The sequence below is a fragment of the Adiantum capillus-veneris genome, chromosome 30 (assembly GCF_014529385.1).
Source record: "Adiantum capillus-veneris isolate H3 chromosome 30, ASM1452938v2, whole genome shotgun sequence".
NCBI classification, from domain to species: domain Eukaryota; kingdom Viridiplantae; phylum Streptophyta; class Polypodiopsida; order Polypodiales; family Pteridaceae; genus Adiantum; species Adiantum capillus-veneris.
Genome location: NC_140960.1, coordinates 5,250,915 through 5,266,617, shown reverse-complemented (window position 1 = coordinate 5,266,617; position 15,703 = coordinate 5,250,915).

The following is a 15,703-nucleotide window of genomic DNA, read 5'->3' as shown; positions in this document are numbered from 1 at the left end:
ATTTAAACTGCCAAATGACCCCCGCATCTCTATGTAGTGTCGCAACTGATATCTGACAATGTGTCACCCATCTCTATCTAGAACCATCTTGTTTAAGATCTCTATAAATTGGTTCATGATTTCTCTATCTATCTCTTGCCCTGCACCTTGGAACTCTGGATCCACCATGTACGTTGCCCCGTGTAAAGGAGAGGCATATGAATTCCACCTCGAGCTGCAAAGCGCATGGATCTCCTCATATCGCTCTACGTTCGGCTCAAGCTGTGTAAGTTTCTCGATCATGTGGCCCATTGCCTCATGAACCTTGCCAATGCAAGGATCCATGACATTCAAAACTCAAAGAAAATGAACCACCAGTTTTAGAGGTGCATCTAGACTCTTGAGCTCCTTCCAGAACTCAAGATCCTCTACCTTATCCTTGCACAAAACCCCTGCAACTATCTTTGCATAGAGGCAGGTGGTGAAATCACCACTGATGAAGATCTATCAGACCGTATTTTGACATTCAAACAGCCTACACACAAGAAGAAAGTTGAATGCGAAGCGGCTGTCTGAATACTTTAGAAGCACTTTGTCACCCGACCTCTTGAGGTAAACACTTCAAACCAAGTTGTGATTGTTGATGGAAGTAAAAATCTTCACTGCATCAGCAATGGCTGGAGCAATCCAGTCAAGCTTGCCAATGTCTTTCAGAAGGTTGTTCAAGCAGTGTGCCATGCAAAAGCACACACTCACATGTGGATAGTGGCTCTCTACAATAGCTGTTGCTGCCTTCTTTGATGCCTCCCCATCTGTGACAAAGGCCACCACGTGTTGCTCACTAATTGTTTCTATGGTTGTTGTACACTCTGCAGAGAGGACATCGACAGACTTGCCACTCTTGGGGGCATCATAAGAGTGCACAAAGTACATCTCTCCACTCGAGTATGTGACAAGGCCATGGATATATCTCTTCCTTGTATCTCTCCACCCGTCAGCAATGAGGGAAACGCTATGTTTTGTCCAAAGCCGTTGAATATTGAGTGTTGCTTGCTCCACAATTGCCTTCTCTGAATCGAGCAAAGTGATCCGGAGAGCCTCTGAAGATGGCGGCACATAGCCGGTGCTGTACTCTCTTATCCGCTGCACCATAACTTTCTAATACTTCGACCTATTTCAATCACACATAGAAGAGGTTAGTATGATAAATCATAATTGATTATTCACAGTTTAAATTTTAGAGATCATAGTGGCGAAAATGACGATAAGGAAAGAAATGAGAGAGAAGATCGATAATGCATACCTCGTCGCGACAAATGGGATATGGTCGTGATAGAAGAATCGGGCCACAGTGGCATCCACCTCTTCCTTCTTCTTTGGGTCCCAAGAGGTGGCAAGGGTCCTTTGGAAACAAATTAGACCCGATGAAGATCCACCACCACCGACACCGAGCAGAGAAGAAGAAGGGAAAATGAGGGTCTTTGGGTCGATACCTTTGCATGAGGGCTTGGCTTTATGGTTGAATTGCCGATCCTTTTCCTCAAGCTCCTTCCTCTTCTCGATGGTTATGTTGGTCCAAAATCTCACCTCATGTCCCGACACTAGAAGATAGTGTGCCCTCACTTTGTCATGCCCCCCTTTCCGCGTGTAAGAGCATAGCTTGCATGCCCATGCACGAGAACCTCCCATCACCGAAAAGGTATCCTCCGAGGTCACTTCATCCCACCATGACCATTCCTTCTCCTTTTGACTGTTGCCCGCATGAATGGAGGGGGTTGTACGAGAAGAAGAGGCCGTGGATTATCCGTGAAAGAGAGAGAGCTTGTTCCTTGAGGGTTTGAGAGAGAGAGAGCTTGAGAGAGAGAGGCTTGACTCCGTGAGAGCGTGAGAGAGAGGCTTCACCTCTTGAAAGTTGAGACCGAGGGAGAGAGAGCTTGAGCCTTGAGGGCAAGCCCAAGAGAGAGAGGGTGAGAGCTTGAGGCCCGAGCAGCGAGACTATGACTTGAGAGCAGGGAGAGAGAGAGAGCCTTGAGGCTTGTTGCATTTGTGGGGGAAGAGGGAGCAATTTATAAGTATACTGTTGACTGTTTATCCCCATTTATGACCATTGGCTGCTCTTTGGACCTTTTTTTCCCCTAGCCATTTATGGCCATTGCTGCCCGTTCCGGCCCGTTCAAACCATCCCATTCCGGCCGTCCTGTTCCGGTCATGTTCGGCCTGTCGGAACGCTAGTCTGTTTTGGGCAAGTTCAATTGGCCAAAATGCTATTCCGGCGTTCCAAGACCTCCTAGGTCCGTTCCCTGGTAACTATGATTGACAATAGCCTAGAGCTTACTGACCCCCACCATGCTGGACATAATCAATGAACTCCATGAAACAACATTGCAGATAGCAAGCAAAATACATACTGACAATCCCTCAGCTTGCGAGTGAGACATAGCCCACGCTGGGCATTGCTGGCAAACATCCCATAGAAGGGCGATAGGGTGTTGGGCCTTGGGCTCTTGTGCATGATCTCCTTTGCTCTAAGAATTGTGACATGTTCGATTCAGCAGCCCCGTAGGCCCCAAGCGACAGATCCCATGCTAGTCGTCATGGATGAATAGCCCTCACAAGGGGATATGCACCACGGTACGAGTGTTGGGCCTTGAGCTCCTGCGCGTGACCTTTTTTGCTTTGAAAATTGCGACTTTCCTGGTCCAAGATCCTCGCAGGCTCCGAATGTCACCGTTTTCCTCCGACTTTCTAACTCTTTGTTCTCGCTTTCTCCCTAGTTATTGTAGGGCACACTTGTTGGATGAAGAACAGGAAGACACATGTCTGCAGAAGGGATCAATACCCTGCAAACATGCATTCCAAGAGGTGACATTGCAAATATGATGCTCCTCAAAAACACGTGTTCTCAATCATAACCACACTTGATATACGTGTTCACCAAAGAGTTTCCACGCAAGACATTTTATCCACATCAAACATACATGCTGACCAAAACATCGCTAAGGAAGGTGCGAGCACATAGTGATTATGCTTAGCAAAAAGCAACCACTCCATATTTGCAAAAACAGCCTGTGCAAAGTAATGCCAACCACATTGTCATCATTTTTTCCAAGATCCACAGGTCTTCAAGATGCAAGCATAGCCTTCGGGTAATGTGATTTGTAGAGAGGCCCACACTTTGCAAAGTTCCACAAAAACAAGTTAGCAAAGCTTCTTTCCTTAAGCCCATGTTGAGCATAACCTCCAAAAAAGTCCCATAGATGACCACCTGGTTGCATTTGTTGAGAGGCCCTTACTTTTGCATTCTACAAATGTAAATCATAGCTTCTTTACCCTACCAGTGGGAAACATATGACCTTGAATAAGTGCAAACTAGGAGATGGTTGCATATTTGCACAAAGGCCCTCACTTCGCATTCCACATTAACAACTTAGAGCTTCTTTCCTCTACCCAAGCTCCAATAAGTGCAATCTTATATCTATCTCAACCTTATTCGATGGGAGACCCTCTCATTACATTCCACACAAAAACAAATCATAACCTGCAATCAAAAACTGTTATAAACTATCTAGAGAGACACCCTCGCTTTGCCTCAGTTGAAAACAACCCAAAGCGTGATTGCATCTGTCGCTTTGCATCCACTAAAAAATGCTCAGTGCTCCTTGGCCGCCTTGCCCAAGTTGGGCTAATCCTAAAATCAATGCATTCCAAAAGACAACATCCTAGACAAGAAGCTCCTCAAGCACTTTTTGTGCTTTATGAAGTGCACCACATTTGGCATACATGTTGACCAAGGTAGTGCCAAGCACTATGTCACACTCGCTGAAAACAGCCCAGGCCCAGAGCTCCTTGGCCCTATCCAAGTTGGTGCCCTTCCCATTTTGTATGGTCTCTTCTTTTTCTTATGACACCATCATAACCATGCACTGAGCGTCAAACCCCCATTTCAAATTGTTCACGGTAACGATAAAATGAAGTTTTTGGAATGCCATGAATTTTGTACCAAGCAATGGTGGTTTCTTATTAGCATAGAAGACAACCACCATAAGATGACAAGATAGAGCATGGAGAGTTTCCCCTAGTATACAAAAAACCCTATGGCCATAAAGAGAGCACCCTATGGCCCTCGAGCCATAGGTTGCCAAAAAACCCTCATAAGGGTTTCTTCACAACATACAGTGCACCGTGTGGCCTTGGGGCCATAGGATGCCAATATAGATCATAGAAGCATACAGAGGATCCTATGGCCTTCAGGCCACAGGGTGCCATATAGAGCATAGATCGGTTCTTAGTAGCATAGATCGGACCCTATAGCCTTTAGGCAAAAGGGTGCCAATATAGAGCATGGAGAGGCTCTTACTAGAATAGGGGGGAACCTATGGTTTTCAAGCCACATGGTGCCAATATAGAGCAAATAGTGTTTTATACAGGCATATAGAGCACCCTATGGGCCTAGGGCCATTGGTTGTAGAAAATCCATCATGAAGGGTTTCTTCAAATCGAAAACATAGAGGGCCATTTGTGGCCCTTGGGGCCATAGGGTGTCATTATAGATCATATAGAGGCTCTTAATAATATAGAGGGGACCCTATGGCCTTCAGGCCTTAGGGTGCCAATATAGACAAAATAGTGCTTTACACCGGCATAGAGAGCACTCTATGGCCCTGGGGCCATAGGTTGTCAAAAAAATGAGGGTTTTTTTTAAACAATCAGGGCACCTTGTGGCCTTGGGGCCATAGGATGTCAATATAGAGCATAGAGCATAGAGCATAGAGAGCTTCTTACTAGCATAGAGGTAACCCTATGGCCTTCATGCCACAGGGTCTCAATAAAGAGAAAACAGAGGCTCTTACTAGCATAGAGGGGACCCTATAGCTTTCAGCCCACAAGGTCTCCTCAATATAGAGAAAATAGTGTTTTTTACTGGCATAGAGAGCACCCTATAGCCTTAGGTCCATAGGTTGCTAGAAAACTCTCATGAAGGGTTTCTTCAAAACATAGAGGGTACCTTGTGGCCTTGGGGTCATAGGATGTGTAGAGCATAGAGAGGTTCTTACTAGCATAGAGCGGACCCTATGGCCTTAAGGCAAGAGGGTGCCAATATAGAGCATGGAGAGGCTCTTACTAAAATAGAGGGGACCCTGTGGCCTTCAAGCCACATGGTGCCAATATAGAGAAAATAGTGTTTTTTTACTGGCATATAGAGCACCCTATGGCCCTAGGGCCATTGGTTGTCAAAAATCCATCATGAAGGGTTTCTTCAAATTGAAAACATAGAGGGCACCTTGTGGCCCTTGGGGCCGTAGGGTGTCATTATAGATCATATAGAGGTTCTTACTAACATAGAGGGGACCCTATGGCCTTTAGGACTTAGGGTGCCAATATAGACCAAATAGTGCTTTATACCGGTGGTGAAGCCAAAGTTGGTATGAGCTAGGAGATGGTATAAGACAAGTAGAGGGTGCAGGCAAGTGCAGTGCAGAAGGCAGGGGAGGTGCCAAGGACCTGGGCAGCCCAAGGATAGCGAAAAAGTATGTCTGAAGTGGTTTTTAGTCCAAAAGAGTGGCGGGATGGTCCAGATGGGATGGCAAATGAAGGTGTCTGGAATACCAAATTAGTGCCCTAGAATGTAGTGTTCAATGTGCTCTAGAAGCCGGTCCAGACGGTTTGTCAAACGGAGCCCCGGTGAGCAAGATACCGAAGTTTAAAGGTGGAGTGTGTGGCAGATCCCCAACGGGTAGGCCAGTTGGGGACAGGTGGCCTAGGCACGTGTGAGTGGATGCATGTGTAGAGCTCAAGTTATACGACATGTCTGTCTTCTCATATTGCCAATCGAAGCTTTAGATAGCAAATTATGATCAGTTGAAGTTTTTTCGGGGGCCAGTTATGAGCCCACTTGCCCGCACGGGAGGCTGTGTCATCTGGCATCTTTTTTGTCTTGCCAAGGTTCTTGAAGATAGTGTGCTTCATGTGGAGTTGGCAAGAACTGACTGTATGTTAATCGGGTTCCCAGGCAGCGGAATACGCCAATTGTAATTTGAGTGCAGTCACCAAGAGGAAAGTGGCAGATGATTTTTGGCTTTTTTCGCGGCCTCATATGACAGCCTTGGAGATCTCAAAATGGGGCAAGAGGCAGGTAATCTAAAGATGAAAACAGGGAGTTTCATTGGGTCTTTACGGTTTGGAGATCGGATTGTCCGCTACTGGTGGTAGCTTGACCAAGAAAGACCAAAAAACTGGCAAGGTGAGAAGTTTTTTTGCAAATGAATAATGGGGTTTTTGGAGGCAGCTCACAGGCAACTGCCACATGGCAAGGAGATAACCCCATGTGCGAGAGATTGAGGCCGAAATGTGGGATACTTAGCATGGCCCCTGGGCTCATTGGGGGTGTGTGAAGCGAGGAAGCACCTTGGAGCCCGTTGGCGATGACTGATGCACATAGGGCGCTGTGGCAACTGTCGCGCAGCGTTGCAGGGCAGAGACTGCACAGGTTTTGGCCGGGTGGGTGGCGCAGTGGCTCACCCATTTGTGGAGGGTTGCGGCTCTGGTAGATGACGTGGCAGGCCCAGTGGGCGCTTGTTCCCGCGGCCTTAAAGGCTTTTTTGAAAGCAAAGAGGGGGGGAGAGCAGACATCGCTAATGCCTGCCCGGGGTCTATTAGGAGGAGCCAAAAAACCCTCATGAAGGGTTTTTTCAAAACATAGAGGGCACCTTGGGGTCATAGGAAGAGCATAGGGAGGTTCTTACTAGCATACAGGGGACCCTATCGCCTTCGAGCCATAGGGTGCCAATATAGAGCATAGACCCCTTCAACTGTGTGGCAAAGCAACATCTGTATGATGTATGATAATGATTCAATTTTGTATATTGGCTTGCATATTTATCGCAGTATTAACTTACACATTTTAATAAGATCATAAATACATTGAGATTTTATAAAAAAGTTAACACTTGGATTTCTTCATGATTATCAGTGTCTAATTAAGTTGATATATACCACCTATAAGTATTTTAATGTGTATATACACTTGGATTTTTTCATGACTATTTTATTATAAAAACTTTCAATGTGTATTCATCCTTGAAAATTATGTCAAAAAATATATCACCTATATAAATGGCATTTAAGATCACTAAAAGAACTTGACTTTTTTATTGAAATTACTAATACTAGAAAGAATGCTATGTGCTCTAATGACATCATAATCAAAATCCGTTTGTGAATGTACCGTCGTGGATGCCTTAGCCACCCTATGTCACTTGGGCCATAGGATACGAACTTAGAGCATATAGTGTTTCTTACTAGCATTGAAGATACCCTTTGGTCCTTGGGTCATATGCCAACTTAGAGCATGGAGGTTTTCCTTTTAGCATAGAGGGCGCCTTGTGGCCCTAGGATCGTAGGGTGAAAACATAAATAATACAGGGCACATTGTGGCCCTGAGCCCATAGGGTGCCAACATAAAGGATATAGAGTTTCTTGCTTGCATAGAGGGCACCTTGTGGCCCTAGGGCCATAGGGTGCTAGCATAAAGCATATAGAAATTTTTGCTAGCATAGAGGGCACCTTGTGGCCCTAAGGCCATAGGGTGCCAGCATAAAGCATGTATAATTTCTTGCTAACATGAAAGGTAACCTATGGCCCCAAGAGTGCCAGCAAAGATCATATAGGATCTCTTACTATCATAAAGAGCACTCTATGACCCTAGTGCCATAGGGCTCTAACATAGAGTCTATGAAGAGGCACGTAAGTCACTCAATGTCCATAGGGTACAAATATAGAGTCTCTAAAGGGTCACTTAGGTCACTCAATGGTCTTGGGACCATAAAGTATTCTATATGTATGTAGTAGGGAATTCTCTTCAAGGACACCTTGGCCACCCTATGGCCTTAGGGCCATAGGATCTCAACATAGACAATAGATGGTTTCTTATGATAACACCCTATGTCCTAGGGCCATAGGGTTCCAACATAGAGCATATGGTGTTTCTTAGTAGCATATAGGGCACCCTAGGGCCACAGGGTGTGAACACAGAGCACACAAGGTTTCTTCCTAGCATAGACAACACCTTGTGGTACTAGCACCATAGGGTGCAAACATGAAACCTTAGGGGTTTATATTAGCCTTGAGGTCACCTTGTGGCCCTAGGGCCATAGGGTCCCAACACAAAGCATATTGAGGTTCTTATTAGCATAGAGGGACCCTATGGCCCTGGGGCCATAGGGTGCCTATATCGAGCATGGAGGGCTACCTTGTGACCCTGGGGTTATAGGGTGCCATCATTAGGCATAGAGGGTTTGCTAGCATAGAGGACACCCTATGGCCCTAGGACCATAGGATGCCAGCATAGCCCATGTACGGTTTCTCTTTTACCATAGAAGACATCTTATGGATCTAGGGTCATAAGATGCCAACATAGTGCATAAATGGCTTCCTATAAGTATACACGTAAACATAGTGTATAGAGGGAATTTTACTAGCATAAAGGCCGCCCTATGGCCTTGGGGCCATAGGGTGCCAACATAGAGCATAGAGGGCTTTTTATTAGCACCTTGTTTCCCTTGGGACGCCATAGTGCCATAAAGTGGTTTTTGTATATGTAGTAGAGAATTCTCTCACAAGGACACCTTGGCCACCATCTGGCCCTTGGGCCATATGATAGTAGCATAGAGGACACCCTATAGCCCTAGGGACATGCACTGCCAACATATAGTATACATGGTTTCTTCATAGAGCAAACCTTTTAGCCCTACGCAATAGAGTGGAAACCTAAACTATAATGTATCTTACTAGCATACAAGGCACCCTATGACCCTGGGGCCAAAGAGTACCAATGTAGGGCATAAAGGGCCTAGGATGAAGGGCACCTTGTGGCCCTAGGGCCATAGGGTGCCAACATAGAGAATAGAGGGTTTTTTGCTAACATAGAGGGTCTCTTTATAGGATAATGGGCACCCTATGGCCCTAGGTCATAGGGTGCCATTATAGAGTCTCTAAGATGGAACCTAGACTAAGGTGGTCTTTGCAAACGTGGTAAGGAATACTCTCAAAGGTCACATTTTCCACCCCATGACCCTTGGGACCATAGAGTTCCAACAGAGAGCATATAGGGTTTCTTACTAGCATAGAGAGCACCCTACGGCCTTGGGGCCATAGGGTGTCAATATAGACAAATGGGGTGCAAAGATAGATCATAGAGGGTTTCTTACTATCATGGAGAACACCCTGTGTCCTTGGTGCCATAGGGTGCAAACATACAGCATGGATGGTCTCTTGCTATCATAGAGAGCACCCTATGGCCTTGGGGCCATACAATTCCAACAAAGAGCATAAAGGGTTTTTTGCTAGCATAGAGGATAGCTTGTTTCCCTAGGGCCATATGATACCAAAATAGAAGAGTCTTAAGAAGGGAACATAGGCCACTAAATCACCTTGGGGACATAAGGTGGTCTTTGTGGGGAATGCTCCTAAAGGGTTCCTTGGCCACCCTATGGCCTTTGGGCCATAGGTTACCAACATAGAGTTTAGATGGTTTCTTACTAGCATAGAGTGCACCTTGTGGCCTATGGTCTATAGATGCTAATATAGAGTTAATGGTTTCTTACTAGGCATAGGGGGCACCCTATGGACCTGGGGCCATAGGGTGCCAAAGTAGAGCGCAGAGGTTTTCTTTCTAGCATAGAGAGCACCTTGTGGCCTAGGAGCCATTTGATGCACCCTATGGCCCGGGGGTTGTAGGTTGCCAATCTAGAGCATAGAGGTTTTCTTTCTAGCATAGAGGGAACCTTGTGGCCTAGGGACCATTTGGTGCTCCCAACTTAGAGCATACAAGGTTTCTTAGTAGCATTATAAAGGGTACCTTGTGGCCCTCAAGTCTCCATAGGGTGCCAACATAGAGCGTAGAGGGTTTTTCTTACTACCATAGAGGACATCATATGGCCTTGGGACCATAGGGTTTCAATATTGAACATAGAGGATTTCTTACTAGCATAGAGGGTACCTTGTGGCCCTAGGTCCATAGGGTGCAAACATAGAGCATAGAGGATTTCTTACTATCATAGAGGGTATCTTGTGGCCCTAGGTTCATAGGGTTCAAACATAGAGCATAGAGGATTTGTTACTAGCACAGAGGGCACCCTATGGCCCAAGGGCCATAGAGTGATAACATATAGCATAAAGGGTTTCTTACTAGCATAAGAGGCACACCTTGTTGCCCTCGGGCCATAGTGTGCCAACATAAAGCATAGATGGTTTCTTGCTAGTGCTCATAGAGGGCATCTTGTGGCCCTATGACAACCCATGGCCTTAGGGCCATAAGGTGACACATAAATAAACTACTTTATGGCTTTGAAGCCATAGATCTATTTATATGTTGAGACCTGCTAACAATCCTAACCCTATGGCCTTGAGACCATAAAGAGACATATTTTGGATTATCTTAAAGTCATAGAGATATCTACAAAGAGAACCCTATGGCCTGAAGGCTATAAGAAACTTAGTCAAGGAAATCATCCAATGCAAGAAGATAGTGCAATAGAAAATGAGACTGTGTTCTAGAGCTTAAAGGCATAAATGTTTCTCCAAGTATACTTCTAGACGCCACCATCATGGACAAAGAACTAATGTAGCTAGATAAAGATTAGGAATCTCTAGATAATGAGGAGCATAAAAATAAATTCGTTGTAGATGTGTTGTCAATTGGTAAATCTGTTATTTGCGATTAGTTTTTTCTAAGAGTGTGACAAAAAAGATTTATCATAATGTAGATACTTTGGAATCTAAAATTAGGTGTTCTTTAAACTTGCATTCCTTCAACAAGATATTGCGACTGACAAAGTTTTACTTGAGATAATTGGTATAGAGGATGCTCATGCCATTGACCCTCCTGAGAAAGATTCTATCAATCTCCATGTCAGCCAAAGAGTTTCCAAAGAAGATGACAAGAATCTACAAGTTTTTGAAGGTCAACCGCTACAACGACTGGAGATAAATTTAAAGAGTAATCCAATGGAAGAAGACAATGAAAGTTACAGAACATGTGCAAGGCAAGAAGAAGAATTCAGTGAAAATATTCTAGTAGCCCAAGATTTGGGAATTGGATTGCATAGCAATACAATAAAAGTAGAAGGCAATGCAAGTTCTAGAACATGTGCAACGCCAGAAGGAGAATCCAACACAAATATTTTAGCACCCGAGGATTTGGAAATTGAAGTGCATGGTGAGTCAGACCTTCCACCCACCAACAAACCAATGCTGACTATAATAGTGAGCTTGTGTGGATTGTTCCTGAGGAGATGCGAGCAAAAGTCCAAGAAAATGAAGAGCTTATAGTTTGGACATGAGCATATTGTTCTTCATCCACGATGCATTGAGTTTTTAAAGGCTCTACTTAGCAATTTCAATGTAGGGATATGGTTAGCTCCTAATGACATGCATGTTGTGGACATCATCAAGATTTTAGAAAAGGAAGCTAAAGAAAAATTTCCTGTCATAAAATCTAATATCTAACTTTACCAAATAATTTTCTCGTATTAAACTGATCATTTAATGTGGGAGAATAAACGGGAACAAGAGTTATAATAGCGACATGTGCTTCTGGACCTATCTCAACACGAGACCAAAAGGAGAGATGGTTGCATCTCAATAGGGGTCCAAAAGGAGATGGTCTATCAAAGAGCAATGTGCAATAAGCGTTTTTAGACTTATCTTAGCAGGGGACCAAGAGGAGAGATGGTTACATCTCAATAAGGGTCCAAAAGAAGGTAGTCTATCAAAGAGCAATGTGCAACTAATGGAGCTTAAAAGACCTTAGGGTTAGCTTTATTAAAGACCTCCAATGGTTAGTGTTAAAAGTCCTTTGACCTTAAGCAAGCTAGGGCTGAGCTTGAGGTGGGAACCCGACCTAAACTTATCTTTGACCTTATGCAAGCTAGGATTGTGCTTGAGGTGGGAACCCGACCTAAACTTGCCTTTGACCTTAGGCAAGCTAGGGTTGAGCTTGAGGTGGGAACTCTACCTTAGGTGCTTGTCATGATTGATGACTAAGGTACTTAAGGTACTTGTCATACTTAATGAGGAAGTTGCTTGAAAAGCTTCCTATACATGGGGGGTAAGATGCTTGAGTCAAAAAGAGACCCTACACACTTAATGAGGAAGTTGCTCAAGAAGCTTCCTATGCATGGGGGGTAAGATGCTTGAGTCAAAAAGAGACCCTACACAGTTAATCATGAGGAGGTTGCTTGAGAAGCTTCCTACGCATACAAGTCCCAAAGTTAGGGGAATCTTTGACCTAACCTTCCACTCACCCAAGGGGCACCCCTTTTCTAAAAGGGCACATGGGACACATGTCAGACTCTCACTAATCTTAACCACATGGTGTCCTTGAATGCTATTGGTTGGGCTAAAGAGGGGTCCAATGAGATTCTAGTTCCATCCAACAAATATCTAGATATTTTCAAGCTCTCTCTCTCTCTCTCTCTAAGGGGTAAGGAGGACAATTGTCAAAAGACTATCCATATACTTGACTGCATGCTGCATGTGACTGGCTAGGGGGAGAGGGGTCCAATGAGCTTGCAGCATGTGGAAAAGTTGCAACTCACCCCAAGCAAGCAAGGGGGGTGTTCGGGGATATACACCACACACACACACTCATTTTGTGGATTCATTCTCACTTGGTGAAAGTAGAGGAACTCCACCTCCTTCTCCAAGCTTGTGAAAAGTAAGAGCGTACACCAACACTCTTGGCTATGGAATACAAATCCAACCAAGAGCCATGCTTCAATGCTTAAGCTTTCTATCTTCTCCATCTTCATTACTATGCTATTATGTATGCTAGCAAGAAGAGTGATGATAAGTGAGGAACTATTTCTTTCTCCTATGGAATGTTTCTTCTTCCTCTTACCTATCCTCATTCCCCGCTAGCTCTCTCCACCTTCGAAGGTGTTTGAGGCTTGGGATACTTAATGCTTTCTACAAAGTTTATGTTATGTTTGTGATGCATGTAGCTTTCCATCTTCATTGCACCACCTAGGTCACAAGTAGCACAAAGATTGTATTGTACCAAGTCTCTCTTGATGGGAGAAACTTTAATACAAATGCCTATTGGAGGGGGGACTGGCTCCGTATGAATCCGCTCCTCAACTATTTTCATGTTCTCTAAACTTTCTCTCTTGCAAAAGTATTTTTCATGCCAAGTTAACTAAGTACCATGTTTATGTTGTTACCATCAATTAAGTTCACTCGCTATTATGCTCTCAAAGTAATCTCACAAAAGTGCTTTATCTAATTTTCTAATTCCGCTACTCTCAAAGTTCATAGGCTATTTCCATTACATTTCCATTCTTTATTATCTGGGGGCAAAGCCAATGTCAACCATGCATAGAATCAAGGATCACTCGCTTAAATAATCCAGGAGTAGAAGCAGTTTTCAAAACCGTTGGCTATTGCATCATCAAAATTTGAGCTTGATGCAAGAAGATTGCTTCTTGTAGATGATGAACCATTAAAGGGATGCATGAATCCTGCATTGAATTGTATTTTTCCACAATCATTTAATGTTGATGATGAGGAGGATAATATTTTCTTGGGGAGCTGCTACCATATATCACAGCTCTCAATCATGTTAATGACATTCGCACACTTACAGGGTTTCATTTATATGGACAAGCACCCATAGCTCAAGGTCATGAGATTTATAACCATATACACAAGGTTCTTGTAGAGTGGGAGGAGAGAAAGGTAATTTTTCTAGGAGAAACCTACTCCACGGGCAGGCTACTAGAAGTTTCTCGTCCTCTTCACGATGAGAAAGTTGCAACATATAGCACAAGGGGAATGTCAACTCAAAGTCAAGACAAAAAACTTTCAGCACGTGATCGAGAAAAAGTAAGGGTCTTAAAGAATATCAAATCGTTATCAGCCTTGAAAAGTACAGAAGCAATTATGCTTGCCCAAAGATTGGGATACAAGGAGCATGTGATCAAAGTACATGAAGTCAAGAATTATATAAAGCATCTGAAAATTCAGTATGATCTCAAATAGCCCTATATCAAGAAATTGTGGAGCAATGTTTTTGTAAGATTCTGTCATTTACAAATATCTTTATGTACTCAGAGACTTTGTTAGAGTGCTTAGGGTTTCAAGATATATGAAGATGTAAATGATTAATAGTTTTTTAATTTGTCTTTCAATTCTATAAGTAACTTTTGAGTTTCATGTGCCAAATGCTCTTTTTTTTAAAAGGTTTTATAGTTGTTTGCTTTGAAATTTGAGTTCATTGTACCATCAAGGATAATCTACATGGATCAAATCTTTCTCTATGACCTTGGGAGATTTGCACTTTATTGTCTCAACACCCTATGACTTTAAGGCCATAGGGTCATAGTTTGGCATGTGTTCTTGCATAAGACTTACCAAGGCTAACCACAAATTAGCACCCTATGTTCCTAAGGTCTTCAACACACTTAAGATCTCTATATTAACTTTTTTTTTAATCATTTCAGGGCTTCTAAGAAAATATATTTTTCTATTAGATTATCACAAAATAGAGGAGCTCCCTTTCATATTACATCAAATATCACATTCAAACCAAGAGCAATGGTTTCATTATCTACCAGCATCTTTCAAACAGGAGAAAAAACCGCTTATCTTGGATTTAGAGGGTGTGCTTCTTGAAACATTTGAGCTTCACTCAAGGCCAACATGGACCAAGTACATGTGCATTGTAGAAGATAACAATGAGGTGTATGCGGTACATCCAGATGCAAAGTATTTCGATTTTTCATTGAGTTCTTTGAGGTTTTGATTTGGAGCTGTCATCGTTTACAAAAAGTTCAACACATAATCAAGACATGTTTTCCTACACAAAGTCCCAAATTCAAGATGATTATGGGTAACAGGTGCTGTCAAAATTCAAATTTCATGATCGGTTACAAAAGAGCCTATCACAAAAATCTTTCGACCATATGGAAGCTATTTGATTATTTAGATGGGGGCAACACTATAATATTTGATGATAGTCCATACCGAGTGATGTGGAATATGCAAGGAACTTATATAATTTTTTCAAAGTTTTGGAACCAACCTACTCAATTGCTTCAAAGTTTTTTAAAACATGAAATTGTTCCATGGTTATGTGGTTGGTTGTATGCTAAAGACAAGAGAGACTATACCATAAGAAATTTTATAATGTTCCATCTAGATCCTAAGACTCACTTTGTAATGCAATGTTATATGTCTCAAAGAATTCAAAATCTCAAGAGAAAGAGGCCACCTTAAGTGTACTAGTTAAGTATTCTAAATAGCATCTACCAAGTATTTGGCATTGTGTACTTTTCAAATTTTAAACTTGATGGAAAGTTGTCAGATAGCGTGAAAAATCTTTAAACTATTTTTTTTAATGAAGTGCATCTTATTGTGAGGAGACTTCTCTCATTCAAGTTCTTTGGTTTCATTGTTTGATGCTTCTATGGTATTGTTAACTTTTTCTTCTTAGTATTTGTCTTTATTAAGTGATACAAACAATCAGAATGTTCTTGACATTTGGTAGTGTTACAAAACAGTGTTTTTTGAACACCCTCAATCTTGGAGATATCATACTCTTTCTAGTTAGTACTTTGTTGTACATGCGACGAAGACCATCATTTTTATGAAACTGTCAAGTTGTTGGTGGTAATCTTTGTGTCTATACTTTATATTATTTTGGTATAATCAATGTATACGATTCGTT